This window comes from Micropterus salmoides, unplaced genomic scaffold (genome assembly GCF_014851395.1).
Source record: "Micropterus salmoides isolate LMB-PRFRI ecotype aquatic unplaced genomic scaffold, ASM1485139v1 Ms_hic_scaffold_2, whole genome shotgun sequence".
NCBI classification, from domain to species: domain Eukaryota; kingdom Metazoa; phylum Chordata; class Actinopteri; order Centrarchiformes; family Centrarchidae; genus Micropterus; species Micropterus salmoides.
The window spans coordinates 40,051,155-40,078,147 of record NW_024041150.1 but is presented as its reverse complement, the minus strand read 5'-3'; positions in this window follow the sequence as shown (position 1 = coordinate 40,078,147).

Here is a 26,993-nt window from a genome sequence, read left to right as displayed (position 1 = left end):
ATGGATGGATGGATGGATGGATGGATGATAAGGGTAATAAAAGGATGGATGGACAGAGGGGAAAAATATGGATGGTGTCTGGATGGAAAATGAGAGAATACAATGATTAAATTATTAGAATGTATGGACAGATAAAATAAAAGGATATATTATTTATAGAAACAAACAGTTTGAATTACTACTACTACAACAAAATTATCAATGCAACACTTTTGTTTTTGCCACACAGTGGCCTTTTATTGTGGCCAGCCTAAGGCACACCTGCGCAATACCCATGCTGTCTGATCAGCATCTTGATATGCCACACCTGTGAGGTGGATGGATTATCTTGGCAAAGGAGAAGTGCTCACTAACACAGATTTTGAAAGATTAGTGAACAACATTTGAGAGAAATAGGCCTTTTGTGTACATAGAAAGTCTTAGATCTTTGAGTTCAGCTCATGATGAACAGGGGCAAAAACAAAGTGTTGCGTTTATAATTTTGTTCAGTGAAGATGAAGCTCTAGTTATCATAGACAGATAGCTGATGGATGGATGGATGGATGGAGAAGGAGAACAAAAGGATATCAAAAAGGAAGATAATGCTTGACATCAATCTTTCTCTCTTAACTTTCCCCTCAGTTCCTCCCACAATGACCCCAAACTCTTCCATCCCTAAATCTTTTCTCTATAACTCGTTCCTCTCTTTCTCATCCTTTGCTGTCTCTCTGTCTTTGTTGTTTCCTCCCTCTGCGTACGAGTTGAAAAGTTCAGACATATTTCTTTCACAGCGAGCAATCTGGATTCTTAGTTAAAATAAGAGACCCACAGAGGCGATGCCAGCAGCACTTTATGATAATCAACGTTGAAATTAATTAATCTTTATTTTTCACTTATCATCTGTGTCTCTGTTGCGCACGACTCTGTTCATGAGCTGTTCACATATGTTGTCATTATTATCAAAACATTTTTTTGTATTGTTTGTTTGAGGCTATTTTTATATAAAAGTGCAAACTTTGTATGGATGCACCGAACTCACTGCTGCATAATATATAATATGTTTAATTGTATAATGTTTAAAAGGGTTTTAATGCATGCAGCTATCAGTTGTATGTCCTTTTCATCACCATGGACTTGCTGTCTTATTGTGTGTCTTCTGTGTATGGATTTATGACTTTGAATGCATCCACTCACACATTTTAGATTTCAGAGCCTCTCAACAGCACATAATAATAATATTACATTTTATTTAATTGTGCCTTACATCATATAAGATCAGAAAAAATACAATAAGCATATAATAAACAAGCAGCAATAAGAAAACATAGCATCAATAATAAATCAACAATAATAAAACATCAACAATTGAGGACAAATCGATACTGCTACGTAGACCAAGATGCAGTGCATGGGTTTTAAGAGCATTTATGAACTCTGTAGTAGAGTCCAGTATGCAGATGTAGGTCTTTGAATTAGATTTCATTACATGTCCAAAGCATCTCAACCTCCATTGGAAAGAGGGTTAGATCATCTATCTCTATGGGAACCGATTTGAGTTTTACAGCTAAGCGTGTGGACATTTTGGAATATTAGGACGATTGTGGAAAATGAAGACTATTTGGAAAGTGAGGAAACTTATATAGATACAAACATGTGTGGGAATCATGAATTTTGATGAGCAAGTTACAAAATTAGCCTGTGGTGATGTACACACCTAAGACACACAACAGTTTTCACTCAAAGAATATAAATCACCAATCACAAACACATGAGGAAATGCTAACTCCCAAATATCAAAGGCAACAACACACACAAATAACAGAAACATAGAGAGTGCAGTTTAAAATAGACTCACTTCAGCTCTCTGTATGTTTCTATTTTTTGTCTTCATCTCTCACTCTTTTCCTTCTCCACCTTTCTCTCTCTCTTGTTTCTATTTTTCTAAAAGACATCTTTATATCACCCATCTGTACACATTAATCATCTTTTCTTTTCTATGTCGTCAATTCTGTTTTTAGACATTTATCTCAGCCAGAATCTCTGACACACTCTCACATTTTTCATATCTTTCCATTTTGACTTTTGTTCTTTGAATGATAGCGTTCATCAACCTTCTCTAAAACACCCTGCCCTGCTGTCTGATTGACAAGCAATGCTAGTTTCGTAAACTTTAAGGGCTGACTTCAGCTGGAGACACAGTCAGACGGTGGAAGGAGCACTTTCAGAAACCCTTTAACTGTGGTCATGGGCTTTAGGACGTGTCCAAATGAAGGGCAGCACAGATACATGCAACCGAAATGAGTTGCAGAATTGTTGGGCTTAGCCTTAGGGACGGGGTGAAGAGTTCGGACATTGTTGTGGTGATTACATCTGATTTCTGGACAGCTCGCACTGGACATATTCCAGACACATCTAACTGAGAGGAGACTTGAGAACCAGAACACTCTTGATGTGGATGTAACTTTTCTTAGAAACTACTTCTCCCTTGTCCTGTACTGTACTGTATGCAGCACTAGCTCCAAGGGTGTTTACCAGCTCGAAAAGGGTCTACCAATCAAATGCTTGAGTTCATAGATGTCTCCAGTTAGGGTTTGCACTGTGGTTGGAAGTACAGTCTACCTACCTCTACTTGAGGTTATTTATTTTAGAAGGTTTCACATTTGCTCTGTTAAAAATCCTCTTTCGTGTAGTGAGTGGTTTATTTCTGGCAGCAATTTGTTTGAACGAACAGAAGAAGAACTTGGAAGAGATGTATTCACAAAGGCATGATACAATTTGCCAAATATGAAAAAAATCCTTCACATCAGCCTCCCTGTGGTGATCACACAGAGAGTTCAGACTCTTGCATTAAGCAAATATTTGGATTTAGGGTCAACCAGCTCTAATGAAGGATTAAGGATTTGAGAGGAGCATCTTCCTTGAATGCTCAACTCAGGGCAAAAGGGCAAAAGTCTTTTAGACAGGATTAGCACTGATAGCTGCCATGGATAAACGGGTGAAGAAAAGAGTGCCACCTACAGGAACTCAAACTGTGTCTGCAGAAAATCCAAAGAGGAAGAAGACATCCCAGCACAGTCCCACACAGTTTGACTGGCAATGTGGTATCTTGGATGAGCAAAAACACAAATCAGTCTGTATCCCATTAATTTTTTTTTTTTTTTTTTTTTTTTTTTACTGTTGCTTAATAAAGAAACTTGGGACTCCTGCATTATGCCATGAGATTGATGTTATGGCCACCAGTTTCAATTATTTCAACTTTGTTTCAAAGAAAAATGTTTTGTCCGTCCATTTTGACATGAGGACCACTCTAACTACTAGAGTACCTATGAGCCATGGCCTCTGTTGAAGAAGCCAGTCAGAGGTGTGTTACAACCCAGCTCGTTAGGGTAGGGCAGTAACAAGGTATTTGGGATAAATTAAGGTGGTAAGGACAACTGAATTCAGGTTGAGTCAAAGTTTAATTAAATGAGTTGTCTCCGAAAAAAAAAACACAACAAAAGGAGGCTATGTAGGTACTGACAAAAAAAACACTTAACAAAAGGAGGTCAGTACCTACATGCTGTACAGGAATGTAGGGTAACCAAACGAACAATTGTCCCCCTTAAAGGGTGCCACTCACATTCTGTAGTTCACAAAGGTTTTTACTGACAAGAGTCACTTAAGCAGGCAACCGACAGAAACAGGTAAATTTAACACTCAAGACATTCACAGGGGTACACAACTAACAACAAGGCAAACTGATCACTGGCTCACAGTCGCCTTGAACTGCAGGAACACAAACTATTTGTAGGCCAGCTGGTGTTGATTGGTGAGTCCTGGTTGGCAGGTTCGGTAGGATCTTCAGCCATACCAATCAGACGCCAGCAAACAGCAACCAGGAAGTGGGTGGTTCCAGGTCCAGGGGAACCAATCCTCAGCAGGTGCTTGCAGCGGGGATTTGCATACAGCTCAGAGAACTCCAAAACACAACTACTCTAAGGCAGCCAGCGGCGGCCGTAACAGGTGCGAATCAGAGCAGTAGCGAATTCAAAATGCCTCTGTGTTGAATTTATGTAAAATAAAGACGTCATAATAGTTCTTTAATCCTTTGAAAATGTATCCATTAACTCATCTCAACACAGTAAACTTTAGCTTATGATATAAGCAGTTCACTTGATTGGATGTTTTGAAATGCACCTTGGAAATTGTAGTGAAGTGTTTCTGTACACCAGCTTGTACTTTCAACTTTTTATCAAAAAATCAGGTAATTTCCAACGCAGTTGTTAATCTTTTGTACTGATGATTCAGCCAGGAGAGTTTCATGTCGATCCAGCCACAGTGCTTCACCTGCGATTCACTAACATTGTCTTTGGGGAAAACTAATTGGACTTCTACTTCCAAAACCCACTTTGCAACTTTCCAGTACTACTAATAAAACTAAATCTCAAGGATAACATCACTAATTTTATTGTGATGTATAAAACACATCAGCAGCAGTGGCTGTTAAACCATAATAAGTTACCTTGTGTCTCACACACAAGCACACAAATCTTTATCAGTGTTGCTGGTTAATTTCACATATAATTTATATGCTGACCTTCCAGTCTTCTGGTGGAACTAATTACCTCCCAGAGGCAGAAACAATCGTTAGACCTTCAAAGACTAAAAGAAGACGGCCGGACATACACATTTTCTGTGCCAATTAGAAACCTCACAGTCGGCCCGTCGGCCTCCGCAGATCACAGGGATCCTAACAAGCAGGAAAAAGACATTTAAGAAGATGAAGAGGTGTGTTGCCCTGAGGATCTGAAATCTCTGTGTGTCGCTTTAAAGCTGCATCGTCCAAATGTTTTCTGTAAATCTCACAGAGGGGCTGCATCGTAGAGGAGCATCACTCTTGTTTCTGCTAATTGAGATACTGAAGATTACAGCATTAACAAAAACACACATCTTCTGTTGCACTTTGTATTATTATTATTTTGCTCACCTCTAATTTGAAAAGCACTGATGCTTCAGTCTCTCCAGGATTTCGAGGCCCTTTTTGGTGATTGTTGTGGTCTAAAATGGCTGATTTCGCGGCAGCTTCTCTAAAATTTGGGGCGTTTCCTGCAATGAAACTGTAGGATTAAATGAAAACTGCAAAGGTAGTTGTTTTTTTTTACTTTAGAATTAAAGTTAAATCATTAAACAGTACAATATTGCACGCTTTGCAAAACTGTTTACCCCTGCTTTGGTAAAGAATATCCAGATACTGTTTTTCACGGTCTTTTTTTCAACGTTGACAAATGTGAGATGTTGGGATCGCACATGTCTGCTGCGACTTGTAAACAAGGAAATGTCAAGCTGACGTATAACAAAGTTTTGCAGGAAACAGTAACGATTGATCAAAATTGAGGGAAAATTTTGATTGGTCAAAATTGCAAGTTGCACTGAATTCACAGGGGAGTTGTTGAATTTGTGTTAATAGTTGCGATTGCGTACTTAATGACATATTCCTTTAAAAAGGTTTTTTTGGACAATCTTTTTGTTCATATTTCATCTTCCAGTTTTCATGTTACTGAGGTAATTTACATGTTGAAAAGTACAGAATTTTGAATTGCCACGACCTTTCTTAATGTTAACAGTTTTTGAGTTAATTCCACCTCATTTCAGACAAAATGCAAAGCACTGCACTCTAATCAAACACACATAACCTCTTTGTAATGACATGTACAGTTTTTTATTTTCATTCACACCAGTCTGAACTGACAGCTATGAAGACAACACATGCATATGCAAGCAGAATAACAAAAGACATCACATCTGTTTTAGCAGCTACACGTCTCCTACTTTTTTCCAAAACATGCAGCTCTGGTTTGTGACTTTGTTCTGACTGAAACAAGGTGTCTCAGCAAATAACACATCAGAGACGCCAAAAAAATGACAAAGGGGGCTAAGATTTACTTATTAGAAATTTAGATTAAGTATGTGGCATTCCAGACAATGCAATTTCATGCCACAATTTCATGTAGTCCAAATCATGTAAATGCGTGCAAATTTTTGGCTTTTCACACTGATCACTAAAAATCAGATCAGTAAAAATGTGAACTTTGAGTCGGAGGTCCAGATACAGCATAGGGCAGCACTGCACTTAAATGTTATTTAGAGAGCTCACACAGACAAAACACAATTATCTACTAAATGTGATGAAAAATTCAGTATTTGCCAAACATCCTCAGTCAGGAGGCAGCCGATACATACACTCCCATCTCTGTATGAATAATTAACAGCACATTTTCGTTCTCATTTGGCACATTAGCAGCACAATCACACACTCACACACGCTATAGTTCAAACCAGGTAGGTAGCTGCATCCTTTTCACTCCAGTTGTTCGTGTACAAAATTTTTTATGCTGCTGTCCTGCAGCTTTGAGGTTCATTAATCCTGACTGGAGGCTGTGTGTTTACAATGTGGGTTCACACCTGGGCTCTCAGTTGATTTTCACGTGTGGCTTCCATTAAAGGATGAGCCTGGTGTTATTCTATATTTGACTTGCTGTCAACAAATCCCATGAAAAGACCACAATCGACAATGTTAGCCCATCTCTTAATACTTTCTGACTTCCCTGCCCTGCCTGGGGCCCTCAGCTCCAAGCCCATTGCTTCCAACTAAAAATCTTCAAAAATGTTTTTAAAGAATTGTGTGTTCATGGTGATGAAGATACACTTAACACAGTGCAACAGTGAGGCTAATTCATTTGTTTTTAATAGTTTTTGGGTATTAATTGTTGGTTTTGGTCTTTTTATAGAATTTGTTGACAAGAAGAAATATATGCAATATCACCAGACTTGTGCTTTAAGTATGTAGAACAAACAGCAACTACAATATTTCACAGTAAGTCGACTGTACTGTGCTAAAGCAAAATAGGGAAATTGGAGTTTTCATTTGTTGGAGGTGAAAGAAGACTAACTCTGACTTTCCTCTGGTGGCCATTCCTCCGTGAACTGGAGGCCTGAGAGGAGATTTATTCTGGGAGCTGCAGGAATCTAAATCAAACTAGATAAAGGCATGAATGGTGTTCTGTAGGGCAAAGTAAGATAAGAAAATCCAAAACCAAAACATTCTTATCGGCTCAAATAAACAGACTGCTTACAGTTACATCATCATCATCATCATCATCATATCCCCGTCATGTCCTGTTGAGTCTGATTCAATACAGTTTTAAAGATTTAATGAAAATGAATGGTTGTGCTTAATTTTTTAACTCTCTGGACTTTTCTCTGAAGCAAACCTCCTTTGAAGGCAACAACAAGTAAACAGTAACAAACACGTGAACAATATTTCAGAGTTCAAGTTATTAAGGATTTGTAATTAAACTTTTTACTTGTACTTATTTATGGTAGAGGTATGATGTGTCAATTGTTGTTTCTTTTTGTTTCCAGACCTCCTCACTGAAAAAGCTGAGTCTGTCAAAGGAATAGTTCAACATTTTCTAAAATACACTCATTTGCCTTCTCATAAAGCGACTACTACTTTGATGTTTGTACAACTAAACTAGAGCCAATAGATGAATATCTTAGCTTAGCACAAAGATTGAAAGCAGGGGGAAACAACTAACTTTATGCTAAGCGAAGCTAATCACCTGCTGGCTCTAGATTCATATTTAACATACACATAGGACAGTGGTCTCAATCTTCTCATTTAACTATTGGCAAGAAAGCAAGCCAAAATTCTGAACTATTCCTTTCCCGTCACAATATTTTTGTTTAATACTGAACTGATTATACTTGCATTTTTATTTACTTTTTTAGTTATGGTGGTTTTATATGTTGTAATGCTGATTTAATGTTTTAATGTATTCCCTTGTTTGTGCTTACTGTTACTGGCACGCTGAGCACAGCAAACTAAATTCCATACACCCCCATTAAACAGATATTTCATAACTTGGATGAATTAAACCAAACCATCAGCATGGATAGACACCACTGGAGGTAAGTGAGAAAATATGTGATTAGGATGTTTTGCTAAACTGACAAAATAATCAAATATGAAAAGGCAAAGCATCTGAAACAGTCCCTGATGATGTTATTAATATCAAACTTCAGAGTCTTTTTACCAGGCTCGGCTCCCTGCTGGGCCACATGCTGAGTTCTCTGAACCATGAAGGCACAACTGAAAATGCAAAGACACCCACAGTTCTGTTGAAACAGTTTCCAGAAGCTTAATGCAAAGAGTATCAGTTATTCAAACACATACTAGGGAGATTAAAAGGTTAGTAGGACAGGTCAAGCTGTTCCTGCCTTTTTAGGTCTTTCATAATTCATTTACTTTTTAATAATGCATTTTTGCATTTGCATTTTTGTTCCACTGAACAGTATGAAACCTTTCAACTCTCAAAATATCAACACCTTTTGTTTTTTATGGGAGGCTACACCTCTATAGCCTCTTGAAATCATGGGTTGATGCACGTGAACTTGGGGCACCCCTGCCTCTCCACAGGGGTGCCCTGAGGCTCAGTGCTAGGGCCCCTTCTCTTCTCAATTTACACCACATCACTGGGGCCAATCATTCGCTCGCACGGCTTCTCTTACCACTGCTACGCAGACGATACGCAACTCTACCTATCCTTCCCGCCAGGCGATCCCACGTCTCGGCGCGGATCACGGACTGTCTCTCGGACATATCTGCATGGATGAAGGCTTGCCACCTTCAACTAAACCTCTCTAAGACTGAACTCTTGGTCATTCTAGCCAAGCAATCTACTTACATCAAACTACAAATTGACTCCTCAACCATCACTCCAACCAAGGTGGTCACAAACTTGGGTGTCATGATTGATGACCAGCTGTCCTTTTCAGACCACGTTACTGCTGTCTCTCAGTCATGCCGCTTTGCTCTATACAACATAAGGAAAATCAGGCCCTACCTCACTTAGTACGCCACCCAGCTTCTGGTACAGGCCATGGTTATCTCTCGCCTCGACTATTGCAATGCCCTCCTAGCAGGTCTTCCAGCTTGTGCGGTGAAACCCTTACAAATGGTTCAGAAAGCAGCAGCGCGTCTGGTTTTTGATCAGCCCAAAAGGACTCATGTCACTCCATTACTCAGTGACCTCCACTGGCTCCCCGTGGCCTCCAGAATCAAATTCAAGTCACTAATGCTTGCATACAGAGTGACTACTGGGTCTGCACCCATCAACCTAAACTCCATAATACAAACTTACGTTCCTTCTCGGCCGCTACGCTCCTCCAACGAACGCCGCCTGCCATCCCTTCACACAAAGCAATCCCAGTCTATTCTAATCTGTGACACCACGATGGTGGAACGAGCTACCACGCGCCATCAGAGCAGGGGCATCCCTCTCTAACTTCAAGAAGCTCTTGAAAACCCATCTCTTCTGAGAACACTTCCTCTTATAACACTTCTAACTCCTAACCTCTGACATGCACTTCCTGTGCTCTTCTTCTTCTATCCCCTACAATTACCTTGTATTTATTGCACTTTTTGTTAACTCTTACTTCCTTCCTTAGGTATTTACCCCATTGATGTGATATGTACTATGAGCTCTTACTAGTATTTATTGCTGTTCTTATGTATTGCCAGTTGATCTGTATTTGATGCTCAGTTGATGCTTGTATGTTGTTCCTGAAATGTAAGTCGCTTTGGATAAAAGTGTCTGCCAAATGAGTAAATGTAAATGTAAGATGCAACTGCAACCCAACCTGGGTGACACATATGAACACCCAACAATTCTTTAAAACCAATTAGAAATGCAGTTTTAAAAGACTATAATTCATGGTAATTGCACTGGTTTTGTCATCATTTTTGGATTTGAGGTCTTATTTTGGGGGATGTTTTGTTGATTCTTGTGGTGATTTTATGTTTGGTCTAGTTCTGTTTTCACCACCCTCGCTTGTCCCCTTTCCTCATGTCTTAGTTCATTAGTTGGTAGTCCTGGTTCTTTGTTTTAGTTATGTGTCTTAGCTCTTAGATCCGGTTACTAGTTTGTTGTTTCCGTTTAGGTTTTACATGTATTCTGTGTTTTGTTTCTTTCATCCTGGTCCGCTTGTTAGTCTTGTCCATGTCCTCATCTGTTTCTGTATTTTGGTTGTAGTATGTTCGGTGCCTGTCTGTGTCAAGTTACAGTTTGTCTATGTGTCTGTGTCTTGCCTTGTTTCCTGTTTTATTTTGAAGTTGTCTGCGTTTGCTGTCTGTTTTGCTTCCTGTTCTGTTTTTTACCTTGATGTGATCCACTTGTTTTATGTTCCTGCCCTGTTCGTTTGCCTTAGTATTTAATGCTTGTGTTCTGTTGAGTCTGTTTTGCATTATTGTCTATTGTTGGGCTCTGTCTGGAATTTCTCTGCCCGTGACCCTGCCTGATTTTGGTTCTCTGGATTTTGTTTCTTTGTGGATTAGTTTCAGCCACTCTCAGTAAGTGTGCTCGCTTTGGTTTAAACAAATCACTGAACTGAACCAGCTCTGTTCCTGTTTACTGCGTTTGGGTCCACAACATGTTCTCACTCAAGACTTATCATGCCAGGTTTATTTGAAAAAACACTGTACTATTCGCAAACAAGTTTTGTTAATTCTCTAAAAGAAATCACTGTATTCAGGTTTCTATGTAAATGTTAACTATAGGAGTATAATTTGGGAGTGAATGGACACCAGGAGGCTCTGTGGTTGATTTTTGAAACAATGCAATGTCTGGCTGCAACTTTAAGCAGCAGGAAGCAATGACATGCATTTTCTTCTACATTAGATACTGGAACAACTAAAGTAACTACTGGAAACTAAAATGTAGTAATTGTAGTGTGTTTTGTTTTCTTTAACCAATCAGTAGTGACTTACATATTCATCTCCCATCTTTTTCCACAACACAGAGGCTGAAGTGGTTGGTATAAGCAGTATAACTCCATTTAAAAGTTGCTATTTCTGCAAGTGGACCTACATCAACATGTATAGATGCATCCCTCTAATCTATGCTTGTTGCGATTTTGGGGCAATTTCTCCTATTGCTATTTTTAATGAATGTAGCCAGCTAGCTATGTAGGAAGATTACATCACCATTCTTAATTCTGGCTACAAAGCTGTGATTGGTAGACAGGTACAGTGCCAGACCTGTTTGAATCATGGCACAAATTGGATATGTGGGCAATTCGGAGCTCTGGAACCAGGCTAATACAATTACGCTGCCAATGAAATTGCTTTGTTCAATTTGAACACACGTATATTAGACTTTATCGTCTATTCTCTTGGAGAAGAAGGTTGTGTCTGGTTACATTTTACTGTAGAGTTTAATTTCTTTTTACCCATCAGAGGTTTGGTTCAGGGGTGCAGACAATGTGCCGACGTCCCACAGTGAGATCATTAACATTCTCCTTTCATCCTCCCTTTATTTCCCTGCAGCTACCACTGTTTGTTTCCCTAAATTACTTTGAGATGTTGGGAGAGGCAACAGTGTGTGTGTGTGTGTGTGTGTGTGTGTGTGTGTGTGTGTGTGTGTGTATATATGTGTGTGTTGGGTTGTTTTAATCCCAGATTAGTGAGTACTAAGAACTGCTTCAGGTAGGTGAGACAGATTTCCAGTCCCAATATTATTTGGTCATACTAACTGTCAACAGACAGACAAAAAAAGTCATGATCCAAACTTGAAGAAAAGATTATGATAAAGCACGTTCGTACATGATTATTATCAGAGGACAAAGGGTGCTGGCAATCATGGTGGTTAGGCGCAGGGGTTGGGTGCCTTTTAAAACCACACACATTCCTATTGACTCAGGGTATGCTTTAAAGCTCCCATGAAATTGAATCATTACTTCCTTAAAGTGATATATTTCATGCTGTAACAGGATGTTGGAGAGGGACTTAATGCAGTGAGGAACCAATCTTAAGTGTAAACCACTGGGATATCAGTAATGGAGGAAAACAGTAATTGCCTTTGGTCAATGGAAAACTGTGATTCTTAAGTGAACAACACATGTACTGACCATTGGCATTTTTATCAGGACAGGGGACAATTTTTTCACACTTAGCGCACCTACAGAGTGCACATTTGAACATGAACTTTTCTTGAATTTAGACTCGTGGTACATTGTTTATGTTTTTAAATGAGATAATAATGGTAAACGTAAGTGCTCAAAACACAAAAAAGTGCTGTTTGGGATTGTGTGTTATTTAGTTGTTTCTTTAAATCCACATTAGATACTGTAACAAAAACGTTAAGTACTGGAAATTAAAAGCTAGCACAGTAGCTTGTTTTGCTCTAACCAATTATAAATGACTTATGTATTCATCTCCCATCTTTTTCCGCAATTTTAATAATTACATTATAAACAGGAATCATTTTTGTTTATAAATCAGCTTCCACACAATAAAGCAAACAGCTGGTTTAGTGACTGTGAAGAAAACAAATAATGTTAATAACTTAATAGCCAGCAAAAAAAAAGTTTCAATAAAAAAAGCTCTTGTAAACTGCCTGTACACTACCTGCCCAGCACCATACAGGCGACAGATACAGGTATAGATTAGATGGTGGAGAAAGTGAAGCATTTTCTCAGGAGTTGGTGGAGATCAAACTATACCTGAAGAGATATGTAAAAAGGCAACTGTTTGCTGACACGTTAGCCCCCCTAGTGGCCAATTATCATACAATGCAGCATTGCTAAGATTTAAATGCAAACAGCGGTTTGCATTTACATCTTAGTTGGTTTATGGTTTATCAGATACTTGTCCATAGACTTAAACAGTAGAAAATTTCCACAAGACACACAGTCCTAAGAATGTGACTTGACAAGGCAGAATTTAAGCTGAGGAATGCAGAGAGAAACTCCAGACCGAGCTGATGCCATGGCCTGGTAAAACCGCATGATGCAGGAATAATGTAAAGAGACAGGCTGTGATGTTCCTGCTGAACTCAGGACCTCTGCTCTCCTTGGGGAAGCTGTTCTACTTATTAAACACACAACATCAGAACAACAGAGCAATGATGCTGAGAAATCCAGAGGCCTATGACATGAAAAATGCATTTTTCATGTTGTAAACTTGTGTCCTGGGTTACACTGTACAACAGTTAAATTATCTATCACAATGTTTAAAATGACATATTCCGACATGTTCATCTCAGAAATGTATGTCCATTTCTCTACCTTCACAGTGTCATTTCATGGCTGGCCATGTTGGTCAACTCAAAGATCTCAGACTTTCTCCAAGTACACAAAATGCCTATTTGTCTCAAATATTGTTGTTATTGTCAAAATCTTTTAGTGAGTGCTTCTCCTTTGCCAAGATAATCCATCCACCTCACAGGTGTGGCATATGAAGATGCTGATCAGACAGCATGGGTATTGCACAGGTGTGCCTAGGGCTGGCCACAATAAAAGGCCACTGTAAAATGTGTCAGCATCATTCATTACATGAGCAGTCCATCGCAAGGTAAGAAGACAGGGTATGCTTAAACATCCCAAATGAAACAATGGATCTAATATCAGAAGGTTAGTTATTCCAATCCAATGGGGCTTTAAACATAAAAGCTCTTTTGCCAACTGATTTCTTAGCTTGAGGGACAGAAAAATAAAGCTGAGCAGAGTTCCTCAATTGATAATTTGAAGTAACAGGAACAAGATACTGTTGTAAATAAGAAGGGTAATTGAAATGAATACACTTGAATATAAGTTGAAGCCAGTGAATATGTCTTCTTATGTTTAGAGATGGCCATTGAAGAGCATCATACATTGTGCAATGATGCGTGACATCCAAGGACAAAAGTCTGTTATATGCTGTTTTAAGTGGGGCAAAGGTCTGATTTTACAGAGTTTTGATAAACAACATCACAATAGTCGTTGAGAGGCAAGTTTCTTATGCGTAAATCAGTTACAAGATCGATATAGAACATTAATTCCATAGTTGACTTTACGTAAGACATGATCAGTATGTGGTTTGAAAGAGTTTAGAATCAAGCCATACGCCAAGATATTTGAAATTTTCAACTTTATGCAGAGGAGTACGGTTAGAATAAGTTATTATACAAGAACCGGGGTTGGATTTGAGTTCCTGTCTGGTACCAAAAATCATAACATATGATTTTGTTTTGTTGAGCAATAGTTTATTATGAAAAAGCCAATCTTGGAAGATTTTGAAATCATACTGAAGACAAGCTTGGATTTGTGGAAGATCGGGTTTAGATGTATACAAGATAGTGTCATCAGCATAAAGTTGAGCACAACAGTTATTGAAAATTGATGGTAAGTTATTAACATAGATAGAAAAAAGAATTGGTCCCAAAGTTGAGCACACCTCTTTGTTGAGTCAACAAATTAGATTTATTCCCACGTAGGATGACACATTGTTTTCTATTGTGGAGATATGAACTAAACCACAGGACTGCATTTTCAGAAAGGCCAATAGCATGGCGTTTATCTGCAAGTAAATAGTGATCAACAAAGTCAAAACCTTTAGTCAAGTCAAGAAGTATTGCACCTGTAAGTTCACCATTATTTGCAACAGAGAACATATCATTGGTGAATTTAAGAGGGGCAGTAGATGTAGAGTGGTTAGACCTAAAGCCAGATTGAAATGGTGAGAAGATATTGTTGGTACTAAGATAATGTGAGAGTTGATTATAAATACATTTTTCAAACACTTTGGCAATGGAATAATAATTACATATAATAGATATGGCAGAGCCGGCCCTAGATTTTCGGGGGCCCTAATCAAAATTTAGTTGGAGGCCCCTCTGACTGTTGGGCGTTTACACTATATATGACACAGAAACAACATCTTTTTCTTATATTCTTAAACCTAACACATTTGTTTAGCACAAAAACACAAAAGCACATTTCTTAAACCTGTTTGACAATAAAGCTGATTGTGATGAAAAACAATAACTAGACTATACTCTATATTATTGTATCTACTATGTTTGATGTCAAACAGGAAACATACGATACCACCAGTGCTATGATGTGATTATGACCAGCAGCCAGACAAGGGATTAAGATACAAAAACTACAAAACAGTTGATAGCATCACTTTTCTCAACCAGCTTCTTTATGAGTGATCTAAACATGTAATGATAGAAAATACTTTTACTGTCTGAGTGTCTTTCGGAAAAGTCAAAATGTCTCTGTCAACCTGTGCTGGTTTTACTGCTCACCACATCAAAGTGTAAGGACTGATGGCCAGGAAGCTGGATCCACTGGAGGAGTAGAAACTGGAGAGCCAGGTATGGTGGTACCACAATGGTACTGCTCTCCACTTCAGTAGGCACAGGTAGACCTATGAGGGGGATTAACACGGAAAATAAGTAATTTTAGTAAGTTGACATGTTCATACATTGGGTGTACCCAGAGGTGAATTATTGTTGATGTAGGCCTAAACTTACCAGCACTGTCAGCTTCTTGGATGAAACTAATGATGGAGGTAGAGGTGGAGGCTGATGGACCTGCTATGAAATAATAAAACAATATAAATAAATTGACTGAACTGAAATGACTGACTTCTGTTATTAGATGTGGAGGATCCTATAATTCAAGACAATCTGCCAGAGATTGATGCTGTGTCCTTTTAAAAAGTGACTTTAGATAAGATGTCTTTTCAACACTGGCAGCTTTGGAGGAGGCTCCATGATGTTGCTCAACACTCCCTATCTGACAGATTTAATATATAATGAAAGAACAGGGCATCTCTATAGGTTTAACTAAAACACATAACCTAACAGCAGAGTCAGCTTCTTGGGTGATATGACCTGTTGAAACTTGACCTGTCTGTTTTGACTGTCTGACTTGTTCTGTTAAATGTTTTATAGCTTTAGATTTGAACACCTCAGCTCCAGAGATAGTTAGATAGAAAAAAGATAGGAAAGAAAGAAAAGAAGAAAGAAAGAAAAGAAGGCTAATGGCTTAAACTGAAGAAGTCCTAATGACACTATTGATCTCATCAACTGACTTTAATAATACGAGTTAGTCCAATGCTATGGTATAATATTAATACTATGCAACGTTTATGTTTGTAAAAATTTTGATGCCAATGGCGGTTAGCATGTTAGCAAGCTATAGCGTTAGCAATACCAGTGCAGCTAACAAAGACTAATGTAAGAGCTTTAGTGCAAATTATCTAAAAACACAGGCATAGACAAACAGAGCCTGTGGCCTTATGTACCTTTATCTTCTGGCCTCCTCTCTTCTGTTGTCTTTTTACATGTCCAGACAAATATGATCTCTCTAATCTTCAGACATCAAGCCTGATGGACCCAGCATAATGATTGATGTCGGTGATGTCACAGGGTCAGGGTCAGGAGTCACAGGTCACAGCTAGTCGGTAGGGGGCAGTAGTAATCATACGCTAGGAGGCTCTGCCACACAAGGGGAAAAAAAGGGAAAGCATGACACAGTCAGCTTGCGACAGTAGGATGTAAACAAACAACAACTGAGAGCACTTACCTGTTCCATCTAACTATAACACAAAAAGAGTGTCAACAACACCTCAAAATACATTACAGCCACTCCGTCACATATTGGAAAGGGGTAAAATAGGAAAGGGAAATAAATGCTCATTTGCTGTTCTGTAGTAACTGTAATTAAGCTAGTTTGCTACAAGCTAGCTCATTGGCCTCACCTCATCAGGTAACTTATTACACTGGAGAAGTTGAAGTGGACATGAAGGCGGCTTCAGCGCCTTTGTGGCAGCTGAAACGCTGCTGTTTGCCATCAACAATAACACACAGCGTACAAGGATACCCAGAGAAAGTACTTCATATTGAGTTCGCAGAGCAAAGAAAATGACTATAAAGACTTTTGTAATGGCAACAAGTATAATTTTCTGGCTAAAGGTGTTCTTAATAAAAAGGAGGATGGAAAGTAATAGAATATAACAATGACCTGTAAGATATTCATATTTTATTAACCTTCAGATTCTAATTTCTGTCAACACAGCATACATGAATGTAACACTTTTAAATGTAGTGTCATTTTTTGAGTCAATAAATTATGAAGCATAATAATCCTCAGAAAAAAAGATAAGGTGCCAAAAGATTGTTCCATCTGCAAGCCCTAGCCTTCAGACCATGCATAATTGATACTCTGAGCAGTCTGTATCATATCCCACAAAGCCTTCTAAAATCAGTCAATATTCCCCAGACTGTAATCGCCCCCGGTGTCATAGCAATGTAGGAGAGGATGTTTTTGTTTTGTAAAGAACTTTCAACTACATCACTGCTCTTTTCACTGGAATAATATTCCGGCTCAAATCCAGCTCATTGCATTAAAATGTTCATAGATTATTCAAGAGTTGTCTGAACTTTGACCATGCAGACTTTATGTAACCTGTCAAAATTTGAAAATACGTTATTTATTTTTTCTCATTGGAAGATGCCAAGCCACATTTTTCTTTTCCTTATTACTGTGTTACTTTGGATAATTCACAAATCTCAATGAAGTATATAAAGTATAACCAAAACATGAACAAATAACAGCTAGATGCTAAGGTGATTTGTGTGAACAGATCCTTTAAAATAGTATTGATATCAAAAGACCGATGGGTAATAAAAAAACCTTGTAAGTTCCTTGCATTTGCATATAGACTCAAACATGTGAAACCACTAATTTGGTCCCTGTAATTTAAATGTTAAGGGATATTTCAGAAAGTTGTACCCCATTTGTGTGTGCAATTGTTTTCTTTACGGGCCAATTAAATTTTTAAGTGAGGAAATTTTTAGAAAGAGTGGACATTTCTGGAAAAGTTATTTTGGAATTATTATTTTGGAAAATGATGACATTTGTGGGAAGCTTGGGATGACTTCTTGAAAAGTAGGGTACTTTTTAGACATTTTTTCAGGTTGTGACTATTTGTCCTGCTGAGAGTAAACACTTAGTTTAGGGTTTACGGTAGAACCAGGTTTAGAGGTAGTGTTAGGCAAATGTACATGTGCGTGAGAGAGTTGTCTTATGTGAAGATGAGCCATGTGCGTAAAATACAGGCCTGCTTGATTAGCAGGGTTATTTCAGATATCCTTTATCTCATCACAGAAACACACACACACACACACAAATTTAAATACACGCACTCAAGCAGACACAGGTATACAGTAAGGTTAGGTCCATGTACCACTTACCAGTTACCAGACTTTGACTACTGGACTATGGCCAAATGACGAGCAAAATCCTTAATTCTGTTCATTTTTACTGGAAACCACACTGTAGGGACCCTTTGCCTATCAAAAGGCCACTACGGTATTGCAAATCCTCCATAGCATTACACCACTCTTCCAGAAAAAATGCATAAGCCTGTAGTCCCTTAGCATCTTCTGCCTTTATTGAAGGCCATCCAATGATTTTTCCATCATTCCCATCAATTTATTTTCCTCTACTGACATCTCTTCTTTGTCATTAAAGAAATCCTTATTTAAGTCATGATTGTACTGCCTTATCAGCAGCTCTTCCAACTTGTCAATATTGATCCGATTAACAGTAACGGCAGGGTAGCCATTCTGACACTGCTCTCCACTGTTTCCATTAATAGGTCCATTAATAACCCAGCCCAATAGGGTTCTCACAGCATATCCTCCCTCTCCTTTACTGTCGATCACCTCCCATGGTTTCATTAACTTTGAGGAGTTTTTTCCAATCAGCAAATCAACACCAGTGTTGATCCGGTGAATTTGAATGTCCTTCAGGTAAGACCACTTAGACAACTCTTCTTCGGTGATGATATTATTTGTTGTCACTGGCATTTACTTTTGTGTGAACATACTAGGAAGTTCAAAAAACTGCTTGCCAGTAAATTCAGAGATTTACAAACCTTTGATAATGTTGCTTGGGGCAGTGGTGTTGTGACCCATTGTATGTAGATGAATTGTTGTCCTTTTTCCTTTTTTTCCATTTGAACTTACAGAAGACAAAGTATCTGTACTTTCTGGATCTAGAAATGCATACGTTTGAACAACCTTTGTTCCCTTTGTACACTTAACATTGACAGGTAAGATCGACAGGATGCCGTTACTGCCCCTGGCCCCTATATGACCACAAGTAGAGACAGCTTTTCCACTTACCGACAGTTCCTTTGACTGACCTTCATCTTTGCTCTCTTCCTTTTTCTCGATGTGAAGAATGCTGGGATGACTTTGGTTACAAACTCTGCAAAATATGCGGTTAATACAATCCTTGCTCATGTGCCCTCTGTGCAGGCAGCCAAAGCAAACGCCCTTTTATTTTAGAAAGTCCAAGTTTTCCGGATGCATTCTCTTTTTTACGTGTCCTTGTGCACAATACAAGCAGAAAACAAAGCTTGATGTTGAAGATGGCACACTTTGAGTGTGAGTATGAACACTTTTATTGGTTGCATTTATAATTGGTTCCTTGGCCATAAAGACGAAGTAGATGCAAAACTGTTTCGTTTCGTTCGTGCCTTTGTTGTATCTTTGCCTCTTTGTCTTCTTTATTTACAACTTGAGTATCTTGGATGTTGACTTGGTACTCAATGAACTTGACAATATCCTTGAAGCCAGATCTACGCTTTTGGTTTTCAGATATTTCGCATGCAATCACTCTCCATTTCTCTCTGAGCTTCTTTTGAATTATTGTTTTCATGTTTGCTGGAATGTTTGCTTCTGCCTTTAATTGATTTAATTAATTGCCATCCAATGATTTTGAATACATAAGCAACTGTGATCTTTACTTCCTGTACAAAAGGCTTTTGGAGAAGGCCTGTCTCTGGCAGCATGTGCTGGCAACTGCGTACTAGATCTGTGGTCTGCCCCCTAGTGAACTGCTCCAAGTAATACAAACAGTTTCCTTTGTTGTTTGTCTTGGCCTCCAAACATTATGCAAATGCTCTGATGAATGACCTAAATTCCAGAGGGCTTCCATCGATCACAGGAATTTCTCTGTGAGGTGGCAATTGTGAGCTCTGCGTCTGTACAAGGGTGGCTGTCATTTCGTTCTGCCTTTGTAACCGACTGTAGAGATCTCCAGATGATTGAGGATTGCCTTGAAAATGTGTTGCTAGATGACCAGAAGGATTTAACTCTTCTTGCCGCTGGTTTGTCTGTTCACACCTTTGCCATTCGAAGCTTGCCTGTTTAGCTGCATTTTTATTTTCATATTTATCTGTTTTTTCCACTGTTGCAAAGAGTGTTGGCAGATAATACATATTTTTGATGAGAACTGTCCTTTAGCTGTGGGTTGTATTGCCCAGCGTGAGGATTCAGTGTTGTTCCTTTTTTAATATAGGAATCCATTCCATCCAAATGTGTACTGGCGTGACATGAGGTGTTTAACATTGCTAGTTTTGCTGAAGATGCTGCTATTTCAGTTTTAACAAGTTCCAGTTTCAAGTTCCTCCTCCAAAGCATGTTTTTCTAGTTGTGCAGTGGCACGTGCCAAGAGTGCAGCCCTTTGTGCCTAAATTGTGCTGCTGTTTGAGACGTTACTTTCCCGACCAGAGCTTTTGCTCTAAGTTTTGGATTGGACATTTGAAATGCTGTCCTGAGGATCCACATTAATTAACCCCATCATTACCAATTGCGACAGCTTCATGGCAACTTTCATTGTAAACCAACCATTTGTTTACCTCAGCAATAAAATCAGGGACACTGAGCATTTTTACGTTAAACTACATGTCATGTTTTTCCACCTCTTCTTTAGGTAATAAACCCATCAAAACTTCATGTTTTTCTTTTGCTTCATCACAAAGAGCGTCAAAGTTTGCAAAAGTACCTTTCACCTCTTTTCACCCATCAGCCTGGCTGTGTGGTCATTAAATTAAATCATTAAATTAAATCAATCAATCAAACCAATAATCGTGTCTTTCAGATTCCATGCTCTTTTAATTTCACTTTTCTTTCTTGTTGCAGGTTACCAATTTTTGTGATTTTTTTCTGTCAGTTTAATGCTCCGCTTTTTAACAGAAGGGTCTACACCTTTTACAGTGGAGTTCATAGCACCTGAACATGCTCGGATCGCGTAAACAGTCAATACCAATGCAGTAGATTTTATTCGCAAAGTTATGTGTGCACACATTTACAATAATGGCCATTCTCTGTATGCAGCGCTACACATACCTTGTTGGCCAGCTCGCTGCTGCTGACGCTGGCTCCCGTGGAGACAAGTGAGGATGAAAAGACCTACGAGCAGCGCAATCCAATGTTGTCCTCAGAGAAGCAACAGCAAACAACGACAAATCCCACGTTTTCCTCCTTTGAGCAGTTTTTTTGACTTAATGTAGGGACCCTTTGCTTATCAAAAATAGACCACTATGCTTGCTGACTGGATGATTGTATTATTTAAGATGTGTGCACTATGTGATCCAATGTGTCCAATGTTGCCAGTATGGATTTATTTTAAGTTCATGTGGTTTCCAATACATACGAAATATGCTTATTCCCTTTCTTGCCAAGAGTTCGATGAGAAGATTGATACCTCTCTCATGTCTATCTAAATACAATGCCAAAGCCAGCGGCACATTAGCATAGCTTAGCACAAAGACTGGAAACTTCTAGCAAGAACAATATGAATGCATTAAAAAAGAATCAATGTGTAACTCCTCTCACAGAGAGACAGAAACAAATGCAAGAATAACAAATGCAAAACCACACCAGAAAAACACACACACAATTTAGTATTGTGTAAAAAAAACAAAATCAACTCAATTTCAACCAAACTGGATTTAATTTATTTAGAGCTAAATCACAAGGTTATCTCAGAGCATATTTCATATTGAGCAGGTTTAGACAATACTCTTTGTAATGTTATTCCAAAGAAGATTTTAAATTTTACTCTGGATTTTACAGGGAGCCAGCACAGAGAGGCTAATAAGAATATGATCTCTTTTTCTTGCCAGTACACATGCCGCAGCATTCTGGATCCACTGGAGAGTCTTATGGGACTTATTCAGGCAGCCAGACAATAAGGACTTGCAATCCTGCCTAGAAGTAACAAACGCATGAACTACTTTTTCTGCAGACAGGATGTGCCTGATTTGCGCATAAAAGGCAGTGCCTGAAGTTCGTTTCATGTAGTTAAGGACATATCTGATCAAAGATAACTCAGAGATCAGTCTATCTTCTTTCTTCCTCACCCACACAGATATCAGTTTTGTGTGAGATATATTGAAGAATAATTCATAGAAACCTGTGGGTTTTTCTTTGTATCCTGAACAATTCTTCTGGCAGATTTGGCTGATATCTTTCTTGGTCTACCTGACCTTGGCTTGGTATCAAGAGATCCCCGGATTGTCCACTTTTAATTAAGTGATTTAACAGTACTGGTTTTGAATATCTTTTTATATCCTTTTCCATCTTTATAAAGTTCCATTGCTTTGTTACGCAGGTATTTTGAGAGTCCTTTTCTGCTCCCCCATGCTCAGTATCTAGCCTGCTTAGTGCATCCACGTGACAGCTAACAAACTCATTCACTATTTCTACACAGACACTGATTGCAATTTAAAAACCTACAGGTGTTGGGAATTCACCTTTTCACCTGTGACACCTTGTGTGTTTGGACATTGGGCGGCACGATCTCGGTTTGAGTCCAGCGTAGGACCAGAGATTTGGAGTGTGGACTGTAGCTGGAGAGGTGCAAGTTCGCCTCCTGGGCACTGCCAAAGGTGCCTTGAGCAAGCCCTTGAACTGCTCGGGGCGCCGCACTGAGTGGCAGCCCCCACACTCTGACATCTCTACAGTTGTTTGTGCATGTGTGTTTATTTCAGATTTGTGTGTGTATAATAGTGAGTGAAAAACATTGCATTTCCCCATGCAGGATTAATAAAGTATGTCCTCGGCTTCTTCTTCTGAAGGTTCATTCAACTTTTGATCAGGGCCATTTGGGTGATTTCTGTTCTCTTGTTATGATTTAAAAGGACTATGACAACTATATGATAATAAATGGCTTCATAAGATCACTATCCTTAAATAAAAGTCGAGTTTTTGTATGATCAGTCATATTTTCAAAATCAATGCCAAAATTTCATAATTTCTGTTATGGTATGCAAACTTATGAGCACAACTGTAATTAGTTTCCTCTGAGGAACTGGACATACAAACTATTTGTATACATTAAACACTTTTAGCATAACACCCTAGTCTCATACACAACTGTCAGTGGTTGAGGTGCATCATGGGTAATGTAGGCGTCTTGTTTTTAAAAGGAATAAGAATGTGTGGAATAAAAACAACGATATCTCTGGTTTTGCCGCACTCCTGGTATTAAATTGTCCATTGTGAGTCTGACAATGATGGGCTATAGGACTGCAAAGCTAAATTGGTGGAAAACTCTTTTAAGGCACAACTATAAGACTGATACTCATCTTCTCAAATCACTCTGAGATAATGCAAATGAGTGTATTTCCCAAAAAGTGAGGATCAGAAAAATGTCCTCACTTTAGAGGATCACCTTCATGTTGAATACTCACACAAATACAAAAGTGACCCAGTTTGCTGGACTCTACAAGTCAATTTAATGGAATTGTGCCACTGTCAAATGGTTTGTAGGAAAACTTTCAACAGCAATGAAAGACACTCTCCTGTCTGACTTCCTGTTACTCAACTCTCTCCGTTTGCCATTAAGGCGTCCGCTGGGAGTGCAGATTGAAGCAAGAAAAGATGAGTACAGATTGACTTCCTGTCACAAGATTACTCGCAAAAACATGCAGGCAGATGCACAGGCACACATTCACACAACACATTTACTTACTTAACAGCCACACAAATACAAGCACACAACAACACGCACTACACAAACTCAATCTAACTGTCACACAAACACACACACACACACACACACACAGTGGCAGGCAGACTGTGTGGGTTTGGGTGACTGCACATTAAATATGCATCAGAAGCCAATTAGCATCCGTGTGGAGATCTGCGAGAGAGGAGAGGAAAACAAGACGAGAGGAAAGACACAGGCAGATAGAGTGAGAGGGAGAGGCAGGAACAAGTGAGGAGGGAGGGAACAGAAGAGATGTGGACATGAAAGAAAAGAAAGAGCACCAAAGAGGGAAGTAAATGACCACTAATGTAGGAAAAGGGAAGGAATTAGGAGGCAACACAAAAGGAAATGAGCATGCAGAGAAATGTAATGGACCAGGGAAAGAGAAGAGTTGAAATAAAAAAAAAATACCTAGCTGTGTTTTGAGATAAATAAACATGATAACATATATAGGGCTGCCACATAATGGTCGATCAGCGTTAGTTAATGAGAAGCGTCTTAGTCGACCAAGTATTCATTGGTCTGTTCTTTGTCATTAGGTCTGAGATGAAAGTATCAGGGGATTGTTGCAGCACAGACATTTTGTCTTGTAACAGAGAAGGAACTCGGCAAACATCCGATATCCGCTTGTGTCTATGATATTATTATATACAACACTGCTGCTACCTGTAGGCTTTGTTGTGTTGTTCAGGGCTGGGGCGAGGAACCCAGTGAGGAGTGCTGCACCAGAACCTGGCTCAGCAGCTTTCCAGTAAAGACGGACGTGGTCCGAACACAGCCGCGTGACTGGTGGAGATCAGTCTGACGACAGGGAATACAGAGCTGAGGTGAATACAGGGCTCTGTGCTTGCTGGCCATTTAACGCTGTATCGGTGCCTTTTTGTTATTCAACTTGTTCAACTCTCCACAGAGCCGACGTGCTTGTCGGTCACTTTTTGTCAACTGACCAATCACAGCCAGGTGGGTCGGGACATTAAAAAAAGTTTGACGTGCTACAGCAAACTTTATAATGTTGAACAATATGATTATGATTGATCTTGCACAAGGATTAAATAATTAAAAACTGCCCACTGAAATGAAACAGCTGTAAGTGGATTTAATATTCGACAGTGGTAAAACAGTATATTATTATATGCGGTAGTGGTGTATGAGGTAGCAAATTGCAATATCGTCCACAATAATCGCAATATGAATTTTTCTCCAAATTGTGCTGCTCTATCTTATCTTCAAACAAAGACATGGCTGACTGGAGTGCTCCCGGGTTTCACCAAAACACACAAACCACAGCCAGGCAACTGTGCTGCCAGCTGTTAAATGCTGCCAGCTGTGTATGTGTGTATGTGTGTGTGTGTGTATGTGTGTGTGTGTGTGTGTGTGTGTGTGTGTGTGTGTGTGTGTGTGTGTGTGTGTGTGTGTGTGTGTGTGTGTGTGTGTGTGTGTGTGTGTGTGTGTGTGTGTGTGTGTGGGAGGGCACCTGAGGTATTAACCTGTAAAAGGGATTGGATGATAGAGGAGCAGGATGTAATCTTCAAGGGCACCAGGGGTGAACACAGGCTTGTGTTTGTGTGTCCTGAATGTAAACTGGGGAATTTGTGAAATTGAGGTGAAAATGTTGAGCCACCGAATTCACAATATCAGAGTCATACTAATTACTGAATTTAAACAACTCAATGAAGGAAGAATGTAATTTCTTTATTAATGGTGTGTTTGCTCATTATTCAGGCTGGGTACTGATCTTTCTTTTTAAGTGAAATGCGTCAGAAAAACTGAGTACTGAAAACTGTGAATTCCCAAGTCAGAATGATCAGACAGTTACTTTAAAGGATAATTAGTATTTATAACAAATTTGTTTTGGTTTCCAACAGAAACACAAGTTATACATTTGCCATCATGTCAGCAACAGAGATAGATAAAAAAAGACAATAAACAAAGAGAAAAAATATATATACACAAATGTATACAATACATACACACATATATGTAAATACACATACACAGAATTGCCATCCATCTAGGAAAATGTTCCCGTTCATCCCCCCCCATTTGCCTTCCTAGTACATACAGGAGCCTCTCTCTATGTTGCTCTGTATACACACATATTGTCCAGTAGTGTAGCCGTAATCATGACAGTGCCAATGTTCTGCGAGAATAAGCAGCGATACATCGAGCGGAGTTAAAGCATTTAGAAAATAAAATAAATAAAACTTTAAAATGACAGTATTTGGGTACTTATTGGTTTATGCCAGGTGGGCGTAGCCATTTTAGGGAGAGCTGGCTCCTCATCACTAGCCAAGTCAAATCCTCAGATAGGTAGTTAAGCAGAGGAGCCCACATGTCTCTGAAGGACCCCTCATTACCTTTCGCAACTCTTTCATGGGGGTGGTTTATTGTTGATCCAATTAATTAAAATACATTTTCTAACCAGTAATTTATCGCATAATTTGAACTGTAAATGGGTTAGAGTCACATCCCTTGAGGGGAGGCCAAAAATGAAAAGGCCTGGGTCCATCTTAATTTCTGCATAGAATATGCTACTTAGTTCCTGTGAGATCATACTCCAAAATCTTTTTATCAGTTTACATTGCCAAAAGTAATGATAATATGTTCCAGTCTCTCTATGGCACTTGTTACACAAAGGTGAAACCTGACAGTCCATCTTATTTAGTATGTAAGGAGTTATGTGAAGACGGTGTAGTATTTTGTACTGTGTCTCTTTCAGTCTGTTACGTGTAAAGGTGGATTTAAATACTTCAATAGCCTCCTGCCAGTCATCCTCAATATACTCTGTGTTGAGATATTTCTCCCACTTCTGTGCAACGCTTATAATACCACCTGGACTTAGAGAGTATAGCAGTGCATAGAAGGAAGAGATAAAGCGGGTGATGCTTCCCCGGGAAATAAAGAACCTCTCTACATCACTGTACATGACTGGATCAATAGGGGGTAAGGTCTTAGATCCAATGACATGGAGACATGGAGAAAACCATAATGGTGTTCGTTGGGATACTAAATTTGGACTGCAGTTGTTTGAAAGTCATTAATATCCTGTCGTGGTACAAATCTCCAATCACACGCGCCCCATTGCCATGCCACATGTCTAAAATGTTGGGATGGAGACTCGGGGGGAAATCCAGGTTCCTCATTATAGGGGTTAAGAACGAGGCATCGCTTCCTCTTCCTAGGTATTTACAGATTTCCTGCCACACTCTAATTGTGTTGTATATAATCGGGTTATTCTTGATATCCCTGTGCAGTTTGCTCTTACCACTCAGGACCAGGCTCCATAGCGAGGATGGCAAAGAGGACCATGAATCTAGACAGGGCTTGAACTCAAGATGAGCATGTAATAATTCCCA